General features: G+C 48.7%; 1 protein-coding gene across 3 annotated transcripts in view; it reads right to left on the bottom strand.

Moving 5' to 3' along the window:
* Nucleotides 1-25523, bottom strand: part of LOC147747719 (coagulation factor XIII B chain-like) — a 1426313-nt gene that overhangs the window by 666234 nt on the left and 734556 nt on the right. The window lies entirely within an intron of this gene.

Here is a 25523-nt window from a genome sequence, read left to right as displayed (position 1 = left end):
GAATCAAAATACGGATCATCGTACTTCAAGATTCGGGTGCCTGACTACATATTGGATGAGAATTTGGACTCTTGTTCTTACACTTGTCATTTGAATTTTGATAAAATATCATATCTGATGTTTTTGAATATAGTAATTTGATATTAGATTGCTCGGCAGGGATACAGACCGAATATAACCCCTAAGTGACTGTATCATGGGGGAATCGAAAAAACATTGGAGAAGGCGACCTACCTCAGGAACAACATTGATTCCCGTCCCGAAGCCCCATGGGTGGCAGGCAGATAAGGGTATTCCCCAGTAGAAGGGGCTCGCAGAGACGGGATCGACTGTGCAGGACTGGATGATCGGTGCCGGCGGCATGGGGAAGATAGGCAGAAGACGAGAGTCAAACCCCTGGCACAGAACCAGGTGTACACAGAGGATAATACCTCCACCACCCCAAATAACCCATCACAAGAGGGTCCAGAACTGAGCCCAAAGCAGCAGGATATTCTCCAAGCAATAACCACCTCTAGGATTTCCGTTGAGGCCAAGATTGACACTGCACAAGAAGAAATTGGATTGCTAACAGCTGATCCTCAACGACTGGTAGAATGTGTCACCGCAACGGAAACAGGGATAGAGGAGATGCAACCGACACTAAGTGTAGCAGATTATAGATTGTCGACATTAGAGGCAAAAGTGCGTGGACTAGAGGCGAGGGCTGAGGATGCTGTAAAACGCTCCAGCTGCAAAAGTGGAAGGGAGACACATAGTGGACTATCTACAGAAATGGCTCAAGGAGGAAGTAGCGCCAGAGGGCTTATCCCCCTATTATACCCTGGAGAGAGTATACAGGAAGCCAGTGAGATCTTCTCCCCCTGGAGCCCCCCGAAACTGGTGGTGGTGCATCTTTTATTTTACAACGACAGGGACTTAATATTGCAACAAGCCAGACGAAAAGATCATCCAGTAGTGGACAACAGCATTGTCAGAATCTTTCCCGACTTCTCTAGAGAGGCCCAAAGGCAAAGTTCCTCTTACCAAGCAGTAAAGAAACAAGCATTGGCATAGCCAATAGGTCTCACTTTTGGGACCTTATAAGTTTTTAGCCATGCAACAGTTGATGTTGTTGCACCAAGGATATTGTGCTTCACAACTAAATACTTATAAGGTCCCAAAAGCGAGGCCTATTGGCTATGCCAATGCTTGTTATTTTTTTGGGAGGGGATTGGGGCGTGTTTGGTGAGTGGCAGAGTGCGTCTTAGGTTACTCTTGACATGAGGCCCTGCCCCCTCCTTACACTATGACATTAATTTGTACGTTGGGAGGTATCGAACTGATAGATGAAGGGTCACCTTTCTACCTAGCATAGAGGGGAATTCAGTGCAAAGAGAGAGTGCTGTGGTCTCAGGGTGCCGCTGCAACAACTTATTTCGATGTATATACATAGTGCAGATGCGTGTATGTACTAATGAAGAAAGTAAGGGTGAATTTGTGAAACATCTCTGAACATTGTATCTGCATTCTATTAGTCCTTTTAAATGGCACCCTTATTTTCTTAGGTAGCTTATATAAACACATGCACTTTGCTTTAGTGGAACACTAAAGACAGAACGAAGCTCTTGATGCACTCTCCGCACACCAGAGGGGTAGAAACTAGAGGAGATTAGTTGCCATGAAAAGCAGAAAACAGGTGGTTGGGCAGTGGGGGAAGAAAAGTGGGCCGGTCTTAGAGCTGAGAATGGCTATGACATGGGGGAGCTGGGGGTGAATGCCTCACTATCGCTGTCTTCTACTGGCAGTGAAGAGGAGCAGAAGGTGATCGGGCAGTGGGGGAGGGCATGCCACGACTGATATCTGAGGGAGTCGGGATGAATGCCCTGCTGATACTGGCCTCTATATGCAGTGAAGAGCAGCAAACATTGAGGGGGTGTAGTAAACTGGGTAGGGCAGAAGCTGACAATGGCTGTGTGAGCGGGTGGGGGCGCAGAAGAGGAGAAATGGGAGGGTAGGGATGGAGGGAGCCGGGGATGAAAGTAAAAAGAGCGAGTATGCACTCCCATGGAGTGCTAAAGAAGTAATAATGACATAAGTAAACCACAAAAAGTAATTCAAGTACATCTGATAATAGTGGAAGTCTAAACTGTAGCTAATCAAAAGTAAAGGCAAAAGAGCTATGTTTCCAGGGTGACACAAACACAGAATAGCCACTAATGGAATAATGGAAAAACGGAAACTGAGATTGACAAGAAATCCATCTCATCATGAGCCAAGAGTTGGCTCTGTCGAGAATTGTATACAATGTGATCTGCAACTGAGCTGTCTGTAGGAAGACTGAAAAAAACACAATTAACATGGCACATTGTTATTAAAGTGACTCAACGACAGACTCCCTCATGTAATCAAAAGAGAGAGAGAGAGACTGAAAAGGTGGGGAATTAGGGCGGGCGTTGGGAGGGAGATGGCACGGAAGAGAGAAAGCTCACATAATTAATTTCCGCTGACTAGAATCATCAGCCGGATACGCATAAGGGTCACGACTCTTCCTCAAAAAGGTCAATGAAAACCTTGCCCTCGGGCTTCTTTTAAGTTTAACGCTTCACGTGCTTGTGAAACGGCTTTTGAAGACAATCCAAGTTCATAAGTAATAAACCGTCATCCGCCGAGCAGGGAGGTCTGCCAGGGCTGAGCTTTGTATGTTTACCATCTGAAAGAAAAGCTGGGTCTGGTGACCGTGAGGCAGCCCTTTCACAGAGGTCCTTTGTACCTGTAAAGCTATGCACACAGCAAAACACACACTACGTCCTGCTGCAGTATAGCAGGGCCGGCTCTAGGCATGTGCAAGCTGTGCACCTGCACAGGGCCACCAAACCCCAGGGGCCACCACGCCAATATATATCCTTAATATATTAATCCTCTGAGGATGGATACATATTTGCGTGGTGGCCCCTGGCAGGGTTTTGGCAGCCTCTGTTCCACTTCTAAACTCCCTGACCCCCTCCCCTCTTTACTGGCCTGCGCGCCCCACCCGGACACCTTCTTCCGGGCCCCCTACCTACGCTCCCTGCCCAGGGCCACCATGAGCCTAGAGCCGGCCCTGAGTATAGAGAGGCGGGGAGAGTGGAGGCCAGCAGAGTGATGCAATCTGTGGTGGGGGAGGAAATTGAAGCTAAATGGAAGTTCAATATGCAATTCTTTAACTCGCCTCAGGAGACATGGGGCTGGATTGAGCAATGGAAACCTGAACAGAGCCACTTAGCCCAGGGTCAGAGGGTGGGACAACCAGTGACAAAGGGACCGGAAGAGATCGATTTTGGCCCCATCTAGAACCGAGACGCAACAGGAATGGGAGAGAGTGTTGGCAGCGGTCGCATCATTAAGTGCATCCAACGCAGGGGAAGCTTCCTCTTGCTCAGAGGAGGATGCAAGAGACTTTGATTCAGACCACAGTTCCAGTACGATGGTGGGACCTAGACAGAACATCCCAGATGTTCACCCGGAATGGCAGATGAAATAATCTGACATCATCCTAACTTCGAAAGTATAAAGTGGGACTGGTGACCAGAGGAAAAGATTGTCACCCACAAGTGAAACTAGACGTGACTGGAGGGGGCCCATTTGGAGAAAGAAATTAGCACAATTTACACCAATCACAATGGTTCGAGGGGCTGATGGGGCCAACAAATTGAATAGTATTTGAGTGCAGGAACTTTGCGCTACCCCAAGAGTTAATGATGCTTAAATTGTTTGTTTCTGTTTGGATGAGGGGGATCTGCTCACTAGTCATGGGGAGGGGGAGTTGGGTTTGTTTAAAGTTAAGAAGTTTGGAAATTGCAGGCACCATGGGCCTTGGAATGATACAAGTGAAGGAGATGTTGTGCTCTCGCAAGTATATAAAAAGAACAGTGCGCTGGGGGGATGCCCCCGTTCTCTCCAGCACCTTCACTAATGGCTGGCCACCTTTCATATAAGATTATTTCATGGAATATAAGGGGGATGCACACTATGGCCAAATGGTACAAAAATGTCTCCTATTTGAATAGATGAGGGATCCACATGGCCCTGCTACAGGAGACTCATTTGCTGGTGGGGGAGGGGACGATCTCCAGCGCAGGTGGCGAGGCAAAGCGTACTATACATCCTAATTCGCCTTTGTCAGGGGCTTATGATTTGCATCAGAACGGGGGTCCCATTCCAAAGAACTGGAGAAATGATAGACCCAAATGGACGATATGTGGCAATAACAGGTAGGCTATATGGAAGGGACATGGCCCTAATCAGCATATACAGCCCCAATACAAATTAGGGGAAGTTCATAGCTGAGCTCTCCAACACTATGGTGGCCTACCTCCCCCATTCAGTAGTTATTGGAGGGGATTATAACTGTATAGCTGACCCCCGCAGGGATCGCTCCCATCCCCTACTTAGAGGTGCACCAACCCACAGAACGGCACGAACATTCAAGGAGTGGCAGGAGAAATGGGGCCTAATAGACACCTGGATATGCCTAAAGCAGAGGATATAACCTACTCTTAACACTCCCCAGTTCATGATCTCCATGTCAGGCTAGACACTTACCTGTGCTCCTCAGACATTCATGATCAGACTCTCATGTTAGAATACCTGATGTGCACGCTCTCTGACCATAACCCAGCCCTCCTTCACATTCACTGGGGAAACCAGCATCAACGTATACCTACCTTGCATCCTAAAATGGAAGTATTAGTGGATCAGGCATACCTGGAAGAAACTAGGGGGTATATGAGGAATTATTTTGCTAAGAATACAAAACGACTTCATCTAGGCCGATTGAGTGGGACGCCTTTAAGGCGGTGCTTAGGGGCCAGTGCATGGCGACCACTGTTGGAGTAAGATGTTAGCTTGAACCAGACTTAAAAAAAGCAGGCCAGACACTCCATAAATTAGAACAACAACAACCAGTGTGCCCTGAGATGCACCAGGCCATCCTAGATATTAAGGAGGAGGTAGCCAAGAAAACAGAGCGATTGCGGTGCTTTACGTACAAGAAGTACATGGAGTGCACTCATTTCATTTCATTTCATAAAGCTTTATTCGGATCATTTAAAAAAACATGTCCATAAAAGCACAAATAATACAGACATTTCATTCAATTTCATGGAGAAAACATAGAATAAAATATAAAAATAAAAATGACAATTATAAACTAAGTATGTACAATACAGACATCAAAGAATACCACATATTACAAAAAAGCATCCAGAGGGGGATGGAATAAATATTTAAAAATATACAAGTATTTTAAAAGCACATACTTTTCCTAGCGCTAATCGCTTTTAGCAAAAAGGATGCAGTAAAAAAGCAAATGTCCGGATGGTTCAAGTTAAAAATCAATTTCATAGCCTCCGTTAGGTTTCTCACACCAAATCTGATGAATAATGGCTTCAGATAGACTTTCCGTAGCTCAATATACAGATCACATGTTAGCAGAAAGTGCTTAGTGCATTGTACAGTTCTATTGTCACATTTACAGGGACCAATAGGGCGCATTTTAATATTAGGACACGCAACCAGATAATGTACTGTACCCATCCTCATTCTTGTTAGTACAAACTGGTGCGAGGTTCTTGTCACCTGAGATAAATATGGACTAAAACCAGTGAATTCATTCAAGCTTTTGTATAATTCACAAGTAGTTAACTTGGAATCCTCTAAGAAATGCTTTTCGTTACAGTGATTTAAAAAGGTTTTTTTCACTTCAGATTTGGGGATTTCCGAAAGACTCTGAGGGTCCGTTAATACATTGATCCCAAATAATTTTTGTGTCCAATCAATGATATATTTGATCCACGGGATTTTAAGGTGTTGGTCCAGTTGAAGGCAGTCCGTAATGATTGCTCTATTCAATGAAGTACCATCACTGAGCCAAATAGAGCGCCACAGTAGTATGGGTCTTAACATGATCAGATCACTTAACGCTTGGATCCCTGTTTCATTGTGAACCAAGGAATTGGAAGTAGACTTGGGTAAACATAAGAGCCTTTTCAGGAAGAGGTTCTCCTCTACCTGCAGGCTCTTTGCATATGACACGCCCCAAACTCCTGCCCCGTAAAGGGCAGCAGAAAGACATTTTGCTTGGTAAATATTTAACATGTCTTTAATGCGTCTATTCCCCAATTTCCTGGCAAACAGGAAGACCCCATTGGCACTCCTGATCATCTTAGTTCTGACCACCTTATGTTCAGTGTCCCAACTCCCATTTTTGGAGAAGGTTATTCCCAAATAACAAAAGTTATCGACCTTTTTCACTTGTTCCCCATCGATAACGTAGTGGGTTTTACATCTTTTTTTGACTTTTTCAGAACAACATTCCATTACATAAGTCTTAGCCTTATTAATGACCAATTTCCTGTTCTTAATAAAGGAAACAAAACAATCCATTAGACGTTGGAGACCCAGGGGAGTCCTAGACAGTAACACTGCGTCATCCGCATAGAGTAATACTGGTATGTTAAAGTTATTAACTCTAGGGGCGTCTGCAGCCACTGCCTGCAGGGCAGATTCAACCTCGTTGATAAAAAGGGTAAAAAGCAGGGGTGCTAAAACGCACCCCTGTCTGATGCCCCTTCCTATCCCAAACTTAATGGTACATTCCCCGTTGGGTCCATAGCGGACGCTGGTACGAAGTTTTTCATACAATCGGGCTAAGAAATAAATAATACCTTCAGGAGCACCCATTTCCAGCAATTTGGCCCATAATATTGCGTGGTCTACCAAATCAAAGGCACTACTAAGGTCAGCAAAACAGAGGTAAAGCGACCCTTTTTTTGCCTGGGTATATTTTCCCACTAATAGCTCTAAATTCAGACACTGTTCTATGGTACCACGGCCTTTCCTAAAGCCAAACTGACAGTTACTTAATATCTCGTTTGATTCAGCCCACTCTTCAAGTCTTACAAGGAGGACCCTACTCATGATTTTAACTGAAGAATCCAATAAGGATATAGGCCTATAATTTTTAGCATCCCCCCGATCTCCTTTCTTGAAAATGGGGATAATAATTGACTCTTCCCAAGTGGACGGTATATTACAACAAATAGCTGCATTGAATATTTTGGTAAGCAGTGGGCCCCAAATATCTGGCGCAGTCTTGTATACATCTATGGGGACACCATCTGGTCCCTGGGCCTTACCTCCTTTACTGGCTCTTATACTAGCCATAGTCTCACTGATGGTAATATCTAAGGCTAGGATAGGCCATCTACCGCCATTGGTATCTGATAAATTACTAGAGTCAAAGATTTTGGAAAAATGGCCGATCCATGAATCCATGCTCACGTTAGCAGTGAGTTCGGGAACCTTGTCATCTTTTAGGAATGGACTGTTAACCGTGGACCAGAACAAGGTACAATTATTCGTGTCCGCTGCTTGGGCTAGATTATCCCAGGCTTCTTGCTGTAATTCAGCTTTTCTACGTTTAAGGGTCGTATTAAATCCCTGTCTGAGTTGTACCACCAAAGCTTTGTCCCTTGGTTTAGCTGCAAGGGCCTCTTTTAGTTCCTTCCGGGCATTTGAACAGGCATGATCAAACCAACCCCTAGGGCCCTTTACTTTAGACCCGGCCGCTTTAGTAAATTTTTTGTTGATGAAGGAATTAATACTATTAAAGTGATCTATACTGTCAGACGAGGTGCCTTCCTTTTCTAAAATTGCCGTGATATCCATCAGACAACTAGAAATAATGGAATCTGATGTTACAACAGCTTTTTCTCCTTTCCACCTCAGTCTATAACCATTCTGTCTATGAGCTTCAATATTATTAATAATCCCTTGTTCACAATCATGATTATTATACCAGAAGGTTAATTCAGTGCACAAACAGTTATGGTCACTCAACATAATATCTATCACCTTGGGCAACGAACAAAGCGGGGCAATAGTTGATGACATGCAGATAAAATCAATAACGGTATTAGCGCCCCTTCCTTTAAAAGTTGGTATGATTCCACCCATGTCATTTTTAGCATTGTCCATGACTTCCAGGTCATAATGGGTCATAAAATTATTCAAAGTTTCCCCATAGGTGTGATGGGGAAAATGGACTTCAGCCTCCCCCTGTCGGTTATACACACCACAGACCTTCTGGGTAGATAATGGGCACGCAGATACGTTAAAATCCCCCACAAAAATATATTCAAAAACACAATTAAAATTCCTCACGAAATTGTTCACTGCTGTATCTAATTCATTAATTGCTGTATGTCTAGTGTTATCAAAAACATTGTTGTAGAAATTTATCAGTAGAATGTTTCTGCCAAATTCTTGTGTAAGCCATAAGATTTGCGGATGCGCCCCCACATTAACAAATTTTTTCACAAGAATGGGTAGTTTAACAGAAATTAACACCAACAAACCGCCCTTAGCTCTACCGTGAATTGAGGGCGATGCTGGGAGTTCATAGGACACATATCCCTCAATGCCTTTGAAATTTTTACTCCATGTTTCCTGGAAACACAGGATATCAAACAAATACACAAAATCATTCCAGCCTAGGGCATCCTCCTTGGTCGTAATTCCTGCAATATTCCAGCTAGCAATGTTACAGGTAATCTTTTCTTTTTCTTTGCTAGCATTAGACGGTTCAACACTAGATAAGGGCATGTTATTTTCTATATTAAAAAGCTCTATGATAGGTGTAAGAATTGGGGTATCTCCCCCAGTCAAAGTACAGTTCAAACATACAGTACCCGTTTCTTCAATTACTAAAGCGTCTTCTTCATTTCCGGTACTAGACCCCGGAACCCTAGGAGCCCTTGGGGGTTCAACCTCAAGTCAATCATTCTGGTCTAGGTGACTCAGGGACTGAAACCTATTTTGAGTAGGGACCTGGTAGACCATTCCGTTGTCAAACGGGGCGGTGTTACCAAATAATACAAATGGGTTGGGGGTATGAATTAAAGGAACATTCCCCCCGAACATAGGGTTCCCCATATGCAACGGTGAGTTAAAAGGGCCATTTTGTGGACCAAAGAAGAAGTTAGGCATCATTGGTCTATTCATCCTAGGTGGATAGGTAGAGTTACTCGGGACCCTCTCCTTACAATTTAACTGTGGTTGCCCACCAAGGTGGTTATAGAAATAGCCCAGTGGTCTAGCAATTACTTCAGTCTCCGATTGTGTAATTGCTGCTGCTCTAAGCAACACTGTTGCCACATGTTGTGGGTGTTTAAAGTTAATTATCACACAATCCCCACCGCCAATTTTTTTGGTGTTACCTATCCAATTGACTCTCCTGATGGAGATAATTTGGTCAGAATAGCCAACTGGGTAGCCACAATGACGGTTAAGCCAAGAAATAGTTTTATTTCTCAGAGAGTCAGGTGTCTCATACTCATTTGGGGGTTGAGTGAGAATGGGGACGTTGGTTAAAACCACCACATAGGGTACACAGTCGGGTGGTAGATCGACTGGACGTCTACAAGTCCTAATGGGCACCCCGTTGGATCCTCCTATCATGTCAGTTGGAATTGGCACCGCATGTGCAGATACTTGCGTGTGTACTTGCGTGGGGGCTGATGGTTTAATACCCGGCAAAGTACTTGTGCCCCCATTATTTGATTGATTTGCGGATCTTCCCACCTCCTGAGTAGATACGAGGGGGTTCTGTGGGTTTAATTGTTCTTTTGAGGAATGTTTCCTGGTATTAGGGGGGGTGGCACTAGTAGAGGCATGAGACTGCTCCTTATCCCTACTGGGAGCAGTAACGGGACGGATTGATTTTGTAATGGCCGCTAGCGACTTTTCCAAATTGTCTGCATGCTTACCCACCAAACCCCTTAACCTAGCTACTTCCTCCTGGAGATCTCCTATCTTATTAAGCAATGGCTCTACCACCATACTAAGTTTACTGAGAATAGTATTCGTTAAGGAGTCGATTTGGTCAGGCCTCAAGAAAGCATATTTATCTTGGTTCGGGGTTACTGCATCGTCTGTGTGTTCCGGTTGCGTCATATCTTTTTTCCTTCTAGAGATATGACTACCTCGCTTGGGTATTGGTTTTCTACAGGCTCGCATAAATTTGGAAGCCCTCCCAGATTGCAGAGGTGTCCCCCCAACATTATCACCTTGGTCATCTTCCCCCATAATTGACTTGTCTAAGGCCTTAGACGCTTCGATATTTATACTGGTGACGCTACCATCAAGTTCGACATTCACATTAGCAATATTATCAATGTTTACATGATTATTTACATCGACGGGCAGAGTCAATAGAGGGTCAGCAACAGTACTTTTCCCTAATGACTTCTTCCTGTCGCTGTTGATTTTAGACACCACTTTCAGAAGGTAATTATCCGGCAATGTACTTTGGACTGACATTTTCTGATATAACTTTGACTGTGTCCGGTAAATTAAAATATAAGGGGAAACAAGTAGCTTTTCCACTGATTGTCCTTCAGTGGTACTCACAGTTCGAGCCAAGGGGGGTGGCCCTGCCCGGCCTCTTCTGGCCCCTGACGGCCACAGACGGCCCGCCCTTGTCCCGGGCTTCTCCCGCGCGCGACTCGCGTGGCGAGTGGGGTGTCAGCCTTTTTCTAGCGCCTCCTGGCGCTCCTGGCGCATCACGGGCGCGCTGTCCCAGAGGCTGCTGGGGAGTGTGGTCCGGTAAGCTGGTCTGCCGGTCCGCCCCCGCCTCCACCTCCGTGTGTGTCAAGCCGTTCCCCTCACGGCAAAGCCCGATGGCGTCTCGCACTGCAAGTGAAGCTCCTGGTGTTCCCCCTGAGCTTCGCTGGGGTCAGCCTTTTTCTAGCGCCTCCTGGCGCTCCTGGCGCGTCACGGGCGCGCTGTCCCAGAGGCTGCTGGGGAGTGTGGTCCGGTAAGCTGGTCTGCCGGTCCGCCCCCGCCTCCACCTCCGTGTGTGTCAAGCCGTTCCCCTCACGGCAAAGCCCGATGGCGTCTCGCACTGCAAGTGAAGCTCCTGGTGTTCCCCCTGAGCTTCGCTGGGGTCAGCCTTTTTCTAGCGCCTCCTGGCGCTCCTGGCGCGTCATGGGCGCGCTGTCCCAGAGGCTGCTGGGGAGTGTGGTCCGGTAAGCTGGTCTGCCGGTCCGCCCCCGCCTCCACCTCCATGTGTGTCAAGCCGTTCCCCTCACGGCAAAGCCCGATGGCGTCTCGCACTGCAAGTGAAGCTCCTGGAGTGCACTCATGCAGAGATGGATAGGACAAGGACTCTATTGACCTGGTTCGCTAACCCGGCTCGAAGAAGCAACCAGATACTAGATATTGGGGACACAGGAGAGAATACATTATATCGACAGGAGGTGATAAATCAGAGATTTCTCGCATACTTCACTAGCCTCTATAGTAGTTGACTGAGGCAAGATGAGAATACTATAAGGGAATATTTAATGGCAGTACCACTTCCCATGCTAGGGGAAGCGGAGGCGGAAGTACTAGGAGCCTCCATAACATACATGAGGTTTGGTTAACCATGAAGGGACTTGCCAGAGGCAGAACGCCTGGCACGGATGGGTTCCCTATGGAATTCTACGCTGACTATGTGGAGGAACTGGCCCACAGATTGGTAGAGTTGTTTGGAACAGCACTGGACGAGGGCCATCTTCCTGGCACTACCCAAGAGAGTAGTGCTAGGGTAGTCCCCCTCATCAAACCAGGTAAATCTCTATGGGATTGTGGAGCCTATAGGCCTCTATCTATGCTCAACTTAGATTTTAAGATTCTCAGCAGGATATTGGCAACTAGGCTGCAACCGTTAATGACAGAACTCATACATCCAGATCAGACTGGATTTATCCCGGGCTGGAACACTGCGCTCAACATAAGACACCTACTGACGATCATAGAAGCGCCACAGGGGTAGAGGGGTGTTCTTCACAGTGGATATCGAAAAGGCACTTGATAGCCTACAGTGGGAATTTCTATATGGTGGCATTCAAAGAATGTGGTTGGGTCAAGGTTTGCTGAAATGGGTCGAGCTGCTTTACACAAGCCCATTAGTCCGATTTAGAACGGCTAAGACCATATGAGAACAGTGTCCAGTAGAGCGGGGTACAAGGCAGGGGTGCCCCTCTCCCCACTGTTGTTTGCCTCGGCTATGGAGCCATTGACCTGTTTGGCCAAGACAAACACAAATGGGAACCTAGATGCTTAGGGTACTTGAGAGTAAAGATATATCATACTCACCCCGACATGTTTGAGGGAAATATGGGGACAGCTATAAGATCTTTGAAAACCTGTATGGAATTATGGAGGGGCCTCCTGTTATCACTGGCAGAGAGGGTGGCCCTTTTAAAAATGGTGACACTACCGCACTTATTGTACTTTTTCACTACACTGCCAATATGGATACCCCCCAGATGGAATGGTGAGTTACATTCTTTAGTAGTGAGCTTCCTTTGGGGTACGGGGTGCAAACGGGTGGCCCTGAAAACTTTGCAAAAACTAACAGAGGAAGGGGGCCTTGCAGTTCCTGACTTCGAAAGAAACTACCTGGCTGGCCAACTACAGTAGTTCGCTCGGTGGATTGCAGATCAACAAGCGCCGGAACGTGATGCGGGGCAGTTCATACCAGACCTAAACACATTACTGAGAATGCTGATGCGAATGGGCAGGGCATCGAAGGGAGCTGCAAGTAGTATGGCGCTGTTGGAGGCGATGCCTCCAAAAGACGGAACCTCAGGTCCCTTATTCCCCTGACCTCCCCATACATTGCTGTGGCTGTTACCACACGGGGACAATGTGAGGGCCAGCTTCTTTGTGGAAAAAGTAAACGCCATCTACCGCTCTTTTCCCAAAGCTGACCCTGACAGTACGATCTTGACTTCACGTACTTCTCAGTGCTTGGCCTCTCTCTCTATACCATCGGAGCAGGAGTTTAATCTCCTAGCGGCCAAGATCAAGTCTGGCTCTCCAGATGACCCCTTGAGACCTGCCCAGTTTATGGACTCGGCGTCCTTTTGCCTGGTGGCAAAGATCACAGAGGCCCATGTGAATAACATCTTAACAAACCATCTGGAATCTGCACATCTACTAGATCCTACACAGAATGGTTTTAGATCTGGACATAGTACAGACACGGCACTTTTATTCATGGTCGAACATCTCCGCTCTGTACTAGATGCAGGTCAAACGGCGGCACTGGTCCTCTTGGACCTCAGTGCCGCCTTTGACACTGTATCTCACACCATTCTTATTCGAAGGCTTGGTGAGGCTGGCATTTCAGGCAGGGCGTTGGATTGGTTTCAATCGTTCCTTTCGGAACGATCCTTTCAGGTTGTAGTTCCACCGTTCAGATCCAAGCCCCATGCCATCACTCAAGGAGTCCCGCAGGGCTCGGCGTTCAGCCCCACTCTCTTCAACCTCTACGTCCAACCTTTGGTGGAGGTTGCGAAGAGTTGGGGTCTCACTATGGTATCATACGCCGATGATACCCAGTTGGCGGTGGCTCTTAACGGGGACTCTGACCAACTGGCATCGAACTTTGCGGATGGTTTGAGGGCTGTTGCTAGTTGGCTCACGTCCAATTGTTTACAACTTAACGCCCTCAAAACTGAGGTGATGGTGCTGGGGAAACATCTTGATTTGTGGGGCGTTAGCTGGTGGCCTAAGGAGCTGGGACCTCCCCCTAAACCTGTCTCCGAACTCAAAAATCTTGGCGTCTGGCTGGATTCCAAACTAACCTTCTCGTTCCACACTAAGAAGGTGGCATCCATGTGTTTCGGCATCTTACGTGGCTTGAGGCCTATCCTCAAATTTTTTGATGCCCCTACCCGCCAGATGGTGATCCAAGCTAGTGTACTATCGAGGCTCGATTACGCGAGCTCACTGTTCTTGGGCGCCAACCAGGCGGAAGTCCTGCGACTTCAACGGGTGCAGAATGCGGCAGCTAGGGCCCTGGTGGGCCTGCCACGCTTCTGTTCAGCCCGTAGCACAATTTTCAACCTGCACTGGCTGCCAGTAATCAGGCGCATAGAGTTCAAGGCCCTCTGCTTTGCTTTTAAAATTCTTAAATCTGACACCCCTATCATCCTTCAGCACCTTCTGTCTTCATACACCCCTTCACGCAGCCTTCGTTCTGCTGGCCAAAATCTGGCACTTGTCCCCCTATTTCAAAAATGCAGATTGGGTGGCCGATCGTTTACGGTCTTGGCCTCTAAACTTTGGAACGCACTTCCTGCCTACATTCGCTCCTTGGATGACCTTCTTGCTTTTAGGAAAGCTGTCAAGACTTATTTCTTTCCTCTGTCTTATTAATTACTCCCTACTTTTTCTGTGTTATTAGTTATGTTACTTTTCCCAGTTACACCGCCGGGACGCCCCTTAGCTGGGGCAGCTGTGCGCTTAAAAAATCCAAATAACATAACATAACATAACAAGGAGACTGGGCGCAGGTGGGGGTATCGCGACTGGGGGACTTATTTTGGGATTGAGTGTTGCTCCAATTTGAAGAATTCAGAGAGAGCTTTAATCTTCCCCATGGGCAATTCTTACTACACGTAGGGGTAGCTGTGACGGTCCTGGAATATTGTGGGGTGGGACTATTAAAACCCACACATCATTAAACTTGCAGATATACAGGTATGGTAGGGGGTAGGATTAAGGCGGTCACATGTCTTTACAGAGCACTAGTCGGGGATACACTTCAACCGCTGACCATTCTCTGAGACAGATGGGTACGGAGACCTAACTACCACTTTAGAGGACAGAGATTGGGAAACTATACTCGCTGGGACCCCTAGAGTGTTGAGGAACGCCCGCTTCCACCTAATTAATTATTTCATGCTACATAGGGGATAGCTTAGCACTGGATGAATCATAAATATATATAGAGAGGACATGAAATGCTCAAGATGCAGAGAATTGGGAGCAGAAATCCTTCATATGCTCTGGACGTGCCCGGCACTGAGGGATTATTGGAGGGGGGTCACTGACACACTTGGGGAGATCATAGAACGCCCTATACCAGAAGACCCAGCCCACTGACTTTGGGGCATATTCCCTCATACCTCTAAAACATGGGTCATCAGTAGGTTTCAGGACCTGGCCTTGTTCCTGGTTAAAAGAGAAATAACAAGGCACTAGGTGCAGGAGGAGCCCCAATTTTCAACATGAAAAAAAGCTAGAAAAATGGGCGAGATGTAAGGGGAGGGTTCCCCTTAGAAAAGCAAGGCGGGGCATTGGCTCTATTGAAAGAGCAAGTGCAAGAGAGGCTTTAGTTACAGAGGGGTGTAAAAAGGGACATGGCCTCGGACCACCTCTCTGCAACACAGCTCTGTGGCACTTACTGGAGGTACCTGGGAGCTAGTTGGCCCCTAGGGACCCTCAGGATTCAACAGAACTTAATCCCCCAATTTACATAGCGCCAGGGGGTGTGTTTGCACACTTGTAATATCAGACCCCGCACCCTCCCTGCACCACTGTGCAAATGCGCCCCCTGGACTGGTGCATTACTAATTGGGGAATGAAGTCCCCTTGAGTCCTGAGGGTCCCTGGAAGCCTACTAACCCACCATGTACCTCCAGTAAGCGCCACAGAGCTGTGTTGCAGAGTGGTGTAAAAAGGGGGCGTGGCCTTGGACCACCTCTCTGCAACGTAGCTCTCTCTTGCATATTGGAGGTATCTGGTGGGCTAGTTGGCCCCTAGGGACCCTCAGTATTCAATGGGAATTAATTCCCCAACTTACAAAGTGGCAGCGGGCGCGTTTGCAGAGTGCAGCAGAGAAGGGGCGGGGCCTCCAGCGTGATGCCAGCTTTTTAAAAATATATATTTTTAGAAAGGGGGCTGTGTTGCCCCCCCTTCTTTTACAATATTTGGTGCCCTGGGGATCTGATCCCCCAGGACCTGACCCGTTTTGAGACAAAATAAAACGGGAAGGGGCCCCCACCAAGGCCAATTTTGGCCCCGGGGACCCTATCCTCATTACATGGCCACATATATATATATTTTTTGCATGGCCCCCCTCCTTAGGGTTCTATCGGCCCCAGGGACCCCATTCCCCGGGGCTGTGCCTCTTGCTTTTTTTTTGTTGTATTGATGGAGGGGGGCTGCGTGGCCCCCCTCCTGGGCCTCTTGAGGCCCCGGGGATCCCATCCCCCGGGGCCAGCCCTTTGTGTTGGGAACCGGAGGGATCCCCAATGCCCCCATGGTCCAGCCTGCTTCCCGCTCCCTGTGGGAGCCGGCATTGCTTGTCCACAAGGGGAGCTGCTGACAAGCAGCTCCCCTTGTGGAAAAGCAATCCTGCTTAGCTTCATTGAAGCGAGAGCAGGTTTCCCTGCTCTCGCTTCAATGAAGCAAAGCAGAGTTTGCTATGGCAGGGCGGGAGCCCCACAGCTCCTGCCCTGCCATAGCAAACAGCAGTGTTCTAAGGGTGGGCACCCCGGGACACTGGAGGAGCTGGCCCTGGGGGGGGTGGCCCCCAAGGCCATCAAGAGCTCTAGGAGGGGGGCCACGTGGCCCCTCTCCCAATGTTTAACGCCCAGGGAGGTGGTGGTCCCCGGGCCACGGGGTTCCGTAACAGACCCCCGTTTTTAAAGTCAAAGTGCCCTGGGGAGGGGATGGTCCCCGGGGCAGTGTAGGGGGGGGCTCAAGCCCCCCACACTAATTTATTTTGTTGAACCTGGGAGGTAGCAGTCCTCCAGGGCTTGCGAGGCCCCCTCACCCTAATTCAATGAAATCCCGGGGAGGTGGCAGTCCCCAGGGCAGCATGGGGGGGGTGGAACCCACAATGCATTATATTTTTTAACAAGCCCTGGGGATGCAGGGGGTCTGTGTGCCCCCCGCACATAATCAACATAGCCCCTGGGAGGTGGCGGTCCCTGGGGCTGCGGGGGTCCCAGCGGGCCTCCACTACAATAATGAGGATTGCCCCAGGGACCTGGCTCACCTGGGGGCTTTAAAAAACAAAGTGTGGCAGCCGGCGCTTTTTTTTTTTTTACCATCGGCGATCGCACACTCAGCCCAATACGGCCGAAAATTTTGAAAAAAATAAACATTGTTTGGGCCCTGGCAGGCCTAGGGGGTTAGAGTGTTTATACCCTGCCCCCTTTTCTTGTTCTTTATATTTGTTTTACTATTTTCTTGTGACTCGGTTCTACTGAGTCACAAGATGGCTACCAACTCTTCCTGGTTTGGAGTGTTCTCAGCCAATCAGTGTGAAGCTCGTGCCCGGGAGGGTTCGCGATCCTTCCTCAGTGGTCAGATATTGAAACTTCCTTTTCTAATTTCTCAGCAACTACTGAACGGATTTACACCATTTAACAAAAAGCGCTCTTTCTGAAGCAAGGGCTACCTTGTTGCCAAATTTGGTGTAATTCCATTCAGCAGTTTGGGCTGTAGCTTTGTCTAAAACTTCCTATGGAGGACAGATAGCAAACCCATTCTTTTTCTAATTTCTCAGGAACTACGGAACGGATTTACATCATTTAAAAAAAGGGCTCTTTCTGAACCAAGACCTACGTTTTAGGCAAATTTGGTGTAATTGCGTTCAGCAGTTCGGGCTGTAGCTAAAGTTTCCTATGGAAATTAACATTAAAAAAATGTGTTTTGGGACCCCCCTTTTTTCTCAACCCCGCTTGACGAATCACCCTGAAACTTTCAAGACAGAAACTGACTGGAGCTGGTCACTTTTTTTTAACATTTTGTGAAGTTTCATCAACTGGCGCCAAAGTTATCGGCGCTTTTCCTATGGAAACTAGGTCCTAACTATAACTACCTACTGGCGACCCCCAGTAGGTAAGATATATACATATACACACTTACCGGATATATACATACCATTTCATTGTAAAGGCATATGCGTGGTAAAGACCTGCCTGGTATAGGCAATGTGTGGTAATGAAATGAAAACCAATTTATAAAGTGCACATATGCCAAATGGCGTCAAGACGCTACTAGCCACTATATTACCTTTTCCCAACAACCAAACAGGCACCTGGAGAAACTTAACCATGAAGCAAAAAGCAAGGTTTGAAGAGTCCTTTCTAAAACCCACATCGTCCTCAAGACACATTAAATGGTGGGAAAGAAAGTTCAACAGCTTAGCTGTAGCCACTGACAAGGATTTATAACCCCACCCCACCCTCTGAATTTTCAGAACCACCATCAAATTGTGTTTGGCAGAGTGAAGATACTTCGGAATGTCTAAAATAAGCCTAGATGCTGCATTTTTCATGGTTCAGAGTTTTTCCAGAAAAAATGTATTGTTGTTTAAATAAATGCCATTACAATAAGCAATCTTCGAAGGAATCGAGACTAGAACCACTGTTTTGCGCTGTTATTGGGCTATAAGGAAAAACTTTCAGTAATATCCTGATAATATTAAAACATGAGGATACTATCTGGTTCACCTGTAGATGAAAGGAAAGTTGTTGATCAGCAAGGACCCCACGATTTTTCAGAAGACTTACTCAGAAAAGGCAGGGCTCCCAATGCATCTGGCCACTAATTGCTATTCCATACCTAGGGCTGACCTCCAAAAATAATAACCTCAGTTTTGTCTGCATTTAACTCAAGACAATTATATTTCATCCAGACAGAAAATGCATGTATGCAGTTATGAAAAATATGGCTATTGAATGCCTGTCATCTGTAGTAGATGCAATAATGTCCGGGTCATCAGTGTAAGAAAGAGCCTGAAGACCAAAGGAGCGAATCAGTTTTGTTAAAGAGGATACATATAAGTTATATAGCGCGGGGCTTAATTAAGAGCCCTGAGGAACCTCACATGGGAGAGAAAAGTGTCTAGATTTAAGCTCCCCACAAGTTACTGTATGTGTTCCATCTGTTAGAAATAACCTTAAAAGATTCAGAGCAGTATCTTTAAAGGCAAGCTGAGCTAACCGGGAAGCAAGTAGCACTGGAGAAACTGTATCAAAGGCTGCGGACAGATCTAACAAGATCTAAAGGAATTGAGTATTAAATGATGCATGGTAAAGGCATTGTGTGGTAAATATAGTGTTGTAAAGGCTGTTTCCCAAAAATGTTATCCCAAGATGCCATTGGAATCCTGGTTTGCACAGAAAATTACTCGGCAAGAGACATTTTCTGCTGGAACCAGTCACCTTATTGTACCTCACAAGACTTTTTTCACACCAAAAACAGATGTTAAAATGTATGAGGAAAACTTTATGAAATGGCAAATTCCAAGTGGTTTTACAGCCAGACAAAACCCAGGGGTCGGCGGAGCTGACAGAGTTTAGCTCCATGGAATTACTCGGAGTGACTTACAAACTCTGCGAAATTCAGCAGAGTTCTGATAGCGGGTGAAGCTCACTGTACTTAATAAGATGTGTTCAAGCTGAACCTGGGAACTGCATCATCAGCTAACCCGGATATCAACTGGACCAGTTAAGAACTCTAGGTATACAGCTCCCAACCCCATATTCACCCGCCTCCCCCCACAAGTATATTGCCACCCGAAAAAACAAAAGCAGTGCCTCATGTGTACGGTACTCACATGGGTGAAGTCTGTGTGCCAAGCATAGTAGGCGCCAGCCATTTCCTTGTAGTGTCCCATCCTGCACCTCTCAGGAAGAGCCTAGTCCAGCCCTGCTGACTGGCACTCAGAGAGGGAAGAACCAAAACTCAGAAGAAATAAAAGTCTTTCTCTGGCAACACGGGTCCAGCGGTGTCCTCCAAAGCTCTGTGTGCTCTTCTTCTCTCGCCCTGTAGTGCTCACCAATACAGGCCTCGCTAGTTCCAGTAGCTTTCCTCAGCCGGCTGTGAGTGTGCATGCATGCACAAGTGTCAGAATGTGACATGATCATGGCGCTCAATGGTACACAGATGCAAGGGTGAGCACTGTGTGAGCACTGCAGTGAGCAGCATGCCGTTATTAACTTTGCTCCACTAGCGGATGGTGGAGTTTTTTTGCAGAACTGTGCGTTCCAAGCAAAGCGCAGAGAGGGAAGTTCACCACCCACCCATAAAAAAACTACCCCACACTGTGATTCCCCATTTCATAGGATTTACTTTTAATTGCACAGTAGGTAGAACCTTTTACTGCGTAGTAAAGTAAAATCAGGCCATTGCTATGCAACTTGTAATTAGGGCCCTAGAAGAATATTTGAACTGATAGACTTTTAGAGGGAACTTCATTTAATTGCTTTTTAATTGACCCAACATTTGCTATTTCCTCTAACAACTTTCTAGTTGAGCGGTAAATCCTAGACCGGAACTTTTACTTACACTAACAAATATATTAGTACAAGTGGTATGCTTAACTGCATAAAGTTTTTTCGAGTCAATGAAAGTTCTTGAAATTGCATACAATTGTGCTCTTAAGGGATCATTTATGAGAACCCTGCATCACTGTTGCGCCATGTAAAGTTGTACTTGCGTGATGCAGGGTTCTGAATCTGATTTATGAATCCATGCAAAGCCACCCTGCGCGGCTTTGAGTAGCCTCATAAATCTTGAGTAAGGCAATGCAGAGCAAATCGCTGCTGTGCCTTACTCTGCACCTAGGAGGCATTGCATGAGTTTTCCCATGCAGACCCCATAAATTCTGATGCTGCCCCAGGCGCCCCTTCCTGCACACAAACAATCCTGCATGCAATGGAGACACTTTTGCACCATTGTGCAAGGGTGCCTATATTGGTGCTAGGCTGCAGAAGCAGCACCAGCATAGAGAGAAAGGACAAGAATGCACCATATTGCATTAATACAGTGCATTCCTCCCATTTAACTTTGGTGTCAGTGTAGCAAGCATCTTAGCTGCGCTGCCCAATGACAAAATCCCAAAAATGAGGCCCTTAGTGTGAAATGTGGTCTACGTAACATTTTTACATGACGGAATACTGCATGTAAAAAGTCATATGAGGTACCGGTATAAGACTAGTTAAAGCAGAAAATGTATTGTCAGTGAGACATTTTCTACCCGCACCAGACTCATATATATGTAAACTGAGCAGAATTGTGCAATACAAAACTTTTGTATTTTATGTAATTTAAAAATATCTAACACGCGGGGCGCTAGTCTCTTCAGGTGGTAAACCGCCTATTTAAAGTGGGAAAGGAAAGTATTCCTTTTCTTTATATAACCCACACACACTCTAATAGTGTCATGCTAGTTCTAGGACACCCCCGCGCCGCACGGCCACCAGCTGCTGCGTGTGCTTCCCTGCATATCTGCCTCGCTGCCCGGCTGCCTCATGACCACGCCCCCTCCTTCGAGCAGCGTGGTCCGTGCTCGCCGCTTCTCTCCCTGGTGTCATCACTGTTAGCATTTTTGTAAATTGTGTATTTTTCACTTCTGTTCTGCCTGTATTGCCTGTTTTGCTGTTTCTGTCCGTGTAGCTGCCCTCCGTCTTCCCTCCCCGCTACCCGCTTCCCGCCACCACTGCTAACCCCGCCCCTTTTTGCCTTCTGTACCCTCCCCGCTCCTGCCTCCCAGCTGCTCCGCCCCCCCGCGCACTTGGCCATATATGGCGACCGTGCGACGCAGGTGAGTGTGACCTAGTTCTAGGACACCCCCGCGCCGCACGCCCACCAGCTGCTGCGTGTGCTTCCCTGCATATCTGCCTCGCTGCCCAGCTGCCGCGTGACCACGCCCCCTCCTTCGAGCAGCGTGGTCCGTGCTCGCCGCTTCTCTCCCTGGTGTCATCACTGTTAGCATTTTTGTAAATTGTGTATTTTTCACTTCTGTTCTGCCTGTATTGCCTGTTTTGCTGTTTCTGTCCGTGTAGCTGCCCTCCGTCTTCCCTCCCCGCTCCCCGCTTCCCGCCGCCGCCGCTAACCCCGCCCCTTTTTGCCTTCTGTACCCTCCCCGCTCCCGCCTCCCAGCTGCTCCGCCCCCCGCGCACTTCGCCATATATGGCGACCGCGCGAACGTGCAGCGGTCACGCGCAGCGGGCGCGCCGATTGTGCGCCAAAGGCGCGCCAAAGGTAAGCCCGTCTACGCCCGTCCGCGCCTGGACCGCGCCCAGTGCCAGGACCCCTGGCCCACGAGGACCCCGACCGACCCGCCTGACGTACACCGCCGCCACCCTCATCGCACTCAACACCGGCCGATTCCCAGGATGCTACCGAGCCACCCCACGTCGCTCCCACGGACCCTTCAGCTGTCACGCCTGCAAGTTCACCTGCATCCTGACCTGCCCGCCACCAGCACCTGGCAAGCCGAACACCAGCAGCAACCACCTCAAGTGCATCCTCCTCAACACCCGCTCCGTCCACAGACACGCCATCGAACTCTGGAACCTCCTAGACACCACAGCCCCGGACGTTGCCTTCCTCACGGAGACCTGGATGAACGCCTCTTCAGCGCCAGACATCGCCATAGCCATCCCTGAGGGCTACAAGATCACCGGGAGGGACCGCACCGCCAACCAGATGGGAGGAGGCATCGCCATCATCCACAGGAACACCATCCGTATCACGACCAGCACCGACAACTCCCTAACCACCGCTGAACACCTGCACTTCCAGATCCACACCGACCCGAAGACTACCCTCAGAGGCACCCTGATCTACCGACCCCCGGGTCCACGCACCCAATTCAGCGAGGACATCGCCGACTTCGTCAGCCCGCATGCCCTCCCCTCCGCTGACTACATCCTCCTGGGGGACCTCAACTTCCACCTGGAGAACAACAACGACCGCAACACCAGCACCCTGCTCGACAACCTTGCCAACCTTGGACTCAAGCAGCTGGTGTCCACCCCCACCCACCTCGCCGGACACACACTCGACGCCGTCTTCTCATCCAGCAAAGACATCGCCTTCAGTCACGCCACCGGACTCCACTGGACGGACCACAGCTGCGTCCACTTCACCTTCAAAAGAACGACGGTCCACCACCACCAGCAACAGGTTGCCCGTAGAAGCTGGAACAAGATCACAGCCGACCAGCTCACCGCCTCCCTGAGCCAGCACCCTCCTGCCAGCTCAGCGAACCCCAGCCAGGCCGCCGACAACCTCATGAAGTGGATCAGCAGCTGCGCGGACGAACTCGCCCCTCTGAGGACCCCGCCCAGCAGACCCGGCAGCAAGAAGGCCCCATGGTTCACCGACGAACTCAAGAGCTCCAAGAAGAACTGCCGAGCCCTCGAGAAAGTCTGGAGAAGGGAACCAACGCCGGACAACATGACCACCCTCAAGCTTGCCACCCGGAAACACCACCAACTGATCCGCGCCGCCAAGAAAACTGCTTTCAAGGACCGGCTGGACAACAACGCACACAACTGCAAGGAACTCTTCAACATCGTGAAAGAGCTCTCCAACCCCAGCGCAGGAAACAACGACATCAACCCATCGCAAGACCTCTGCAACTCCCTCGCCTCCTACTTCCACAACAAGATCGCAGACATACACAACAGCTTCAGCATTCAACCGACGCACGCCACACCCGCAGCAACGCCGCCCACCACCACCCTCCGCGCCTGGACTCCGATCAGCACTGAAGACACCGTCTGCATGATGAACTCCGTCCACTCCGGATCTCCGACCGACCCCTGCCCTCACCACGTCTTCAACATGGCCGACGCTGTCATCGCACCCCACCTGCTGGACATCATCGACACCTCCTTCGACACCGCCACCTTCCCTGAGAGCTGGAAGCACGCCGAACTCAGCGCTCTACTCAAGAAACCCACAGCGGACCCCACCGAACTCAAGAATTACCGCCCCATCTCGCTCCTCCCGTTTCCAGCCAAAGTCATTGAGAAGACCGTCAACAAGCAGCTGGCCGCCTTCCTCGAGACAAATGGATCCCTCGACCCCTCACAGTCGGGCTTCCGAGCCAACCACAGCACCGAGACCGCCCTCCTCGCTGCCACCGACGACATCAGAGCCCTGATGGACAACGGAGAAACAGCGGCCCTCATCCTCCTAGACCTCTCCGCGGCATTCGACACGGTCTGCCACCGCACCCTAGTACAGCGCCTCAGCAACGTCGGAATCCAGGAGAAGGCACTGGATTGGATCATCTCCTTCCTCAACGGAAGGACACAGAGAGTCCGCCTACCACCGTACAAGTCAGAGGCCACCAAAGTCATCTGCGGCGTCCCTCAAGGATCCTCGCTGAGCCCCACCCTCTTCAACGTCTACATGAGCCCCCTCGCGGCCTTCGCTGCCAACACAACCTCAACATAATCTCCTACGCCGACGACACCCAGCTGATCCTCTCCCTGACCAACGACCCCGCCGCCGCTAGAGCCAATCTGCACGAAGGGATGAAAGATGTAGCCGAGTGGATGACGACCAGCCGCCTGAAACTGAACTCAGACAAGACGGAGGTCCTCATCCTGGGCCCCTCGCCCTCCGCCTGGGACGACTCCTGGTGGCCCCCCGCCCTGGGCGCCGCACCCAAACCGACAGACCACGCACGCAACCTGGGCTTCATCCTGGACTCCTCCCTCTCCATGACCAGGCAAGTCAACGCCGTCTCCTCGGCGTGCTTCAACATCCTACGCATGCTACGTAAGATCTTCTGGTGGATCCCCACCGAGACCAGGAAGACCGTCACCCAGGCCCTCGTCACCAGCCGACTGGACTACGGCAACGCCCTCTACGCCGGTACCACCGCCAAGCTCCAGAAGAGACTCCAGCGGATCCAGAACGCCTCAGCCAGACTCATCCTCGACATCCCACGAAACAGCCACATCTCCGGACTCCTGAGAGACCTGCATTGGCTCCCCGTCAACAAAAGAATCACCTTCCGTCTCCTCACCCACGCACACAAAGCCCTTCACGACCAAGGCCCGAGCTACCTCAACAACCGAATCAACTTCTACGCTCCCAAACGCCACCTCCGATCAGCCAACCACGCCCTTGCCGCCATCCCCCGCATCCGAAGAGCGACGACAGGAGGAAGATCCTTCTCCTACCTGGCCGCCAAGACCTGGAGCTCCCTCCCGACCGACCTGCGCCTGACCCAAGACCACCTCTCCTTCAGGAAGAAGCTGAAGACCTGGCTGTTTGAGCAGTAACGGCACCCCCCCCCCCAAGCGCCTTGAGACCCTACGGGTAAGTAGTGCGCTCTATAAATGTCTTTGATTGATTGATTGATTGATGCTTCATCATCGGTTTCACCCTGACTCCTCAAGACCAGGGTTGATTTGACCGTACTTCAGGGAGCACTTAAAAGAAGTAGACCAGGGTCATAGAGTAGAGCTAAAACATGTTGGTTTCAGGGTCAGAAGACCATCATAACCTCAATACCCAACAGTTCTCTTTTTTAATATCCCAACAACTCCATCAAATGGATACCTTGGAGTAGTTTGAAGGAATGTTAATCTTTATGCCCCCGAAACACAACAATATGTTTAATTTTCTACTAAAAACCCGAAAAAATTAGCTGGATTAGAGTTTGTAACAACAACTGCATCAAAGAAGTCCAGTCCTACAATAACTGTGTTACAATTAATTTTACATGTAGTTTAAGATTGGTTTCTCTATTCCTCTGTGAGAAATAAATGAACTATTAGAAATTACCAATTACAAATAGAAAACTCCTGCAATATTGCAAATCAAGCATTAATGTTAAGTACATTCCATTGGTAATGTGGACTACTTTTAAAAATTGTGATTTTAATGGTCAAAGACTA

Source organism: Lissotriton vulgaris, chromosome 1_1 (assembly GCF_964263255.1).
Source record: "Lissotriton vulgaris chromosome 1_1, aLisVul1.2, whole genome shotgun sequence".
NCBI lineage: Eukaryota > Metazoa > Chordata > Amphibia > Caudata > Salamandridae > Lissotriton > Lissotriton vulgaris.
The sequence above is the reverse complement of the archived record's forward strand: the minus strand, read 5'-3'. Positions and strand labels throughout refer to the sequence as shown.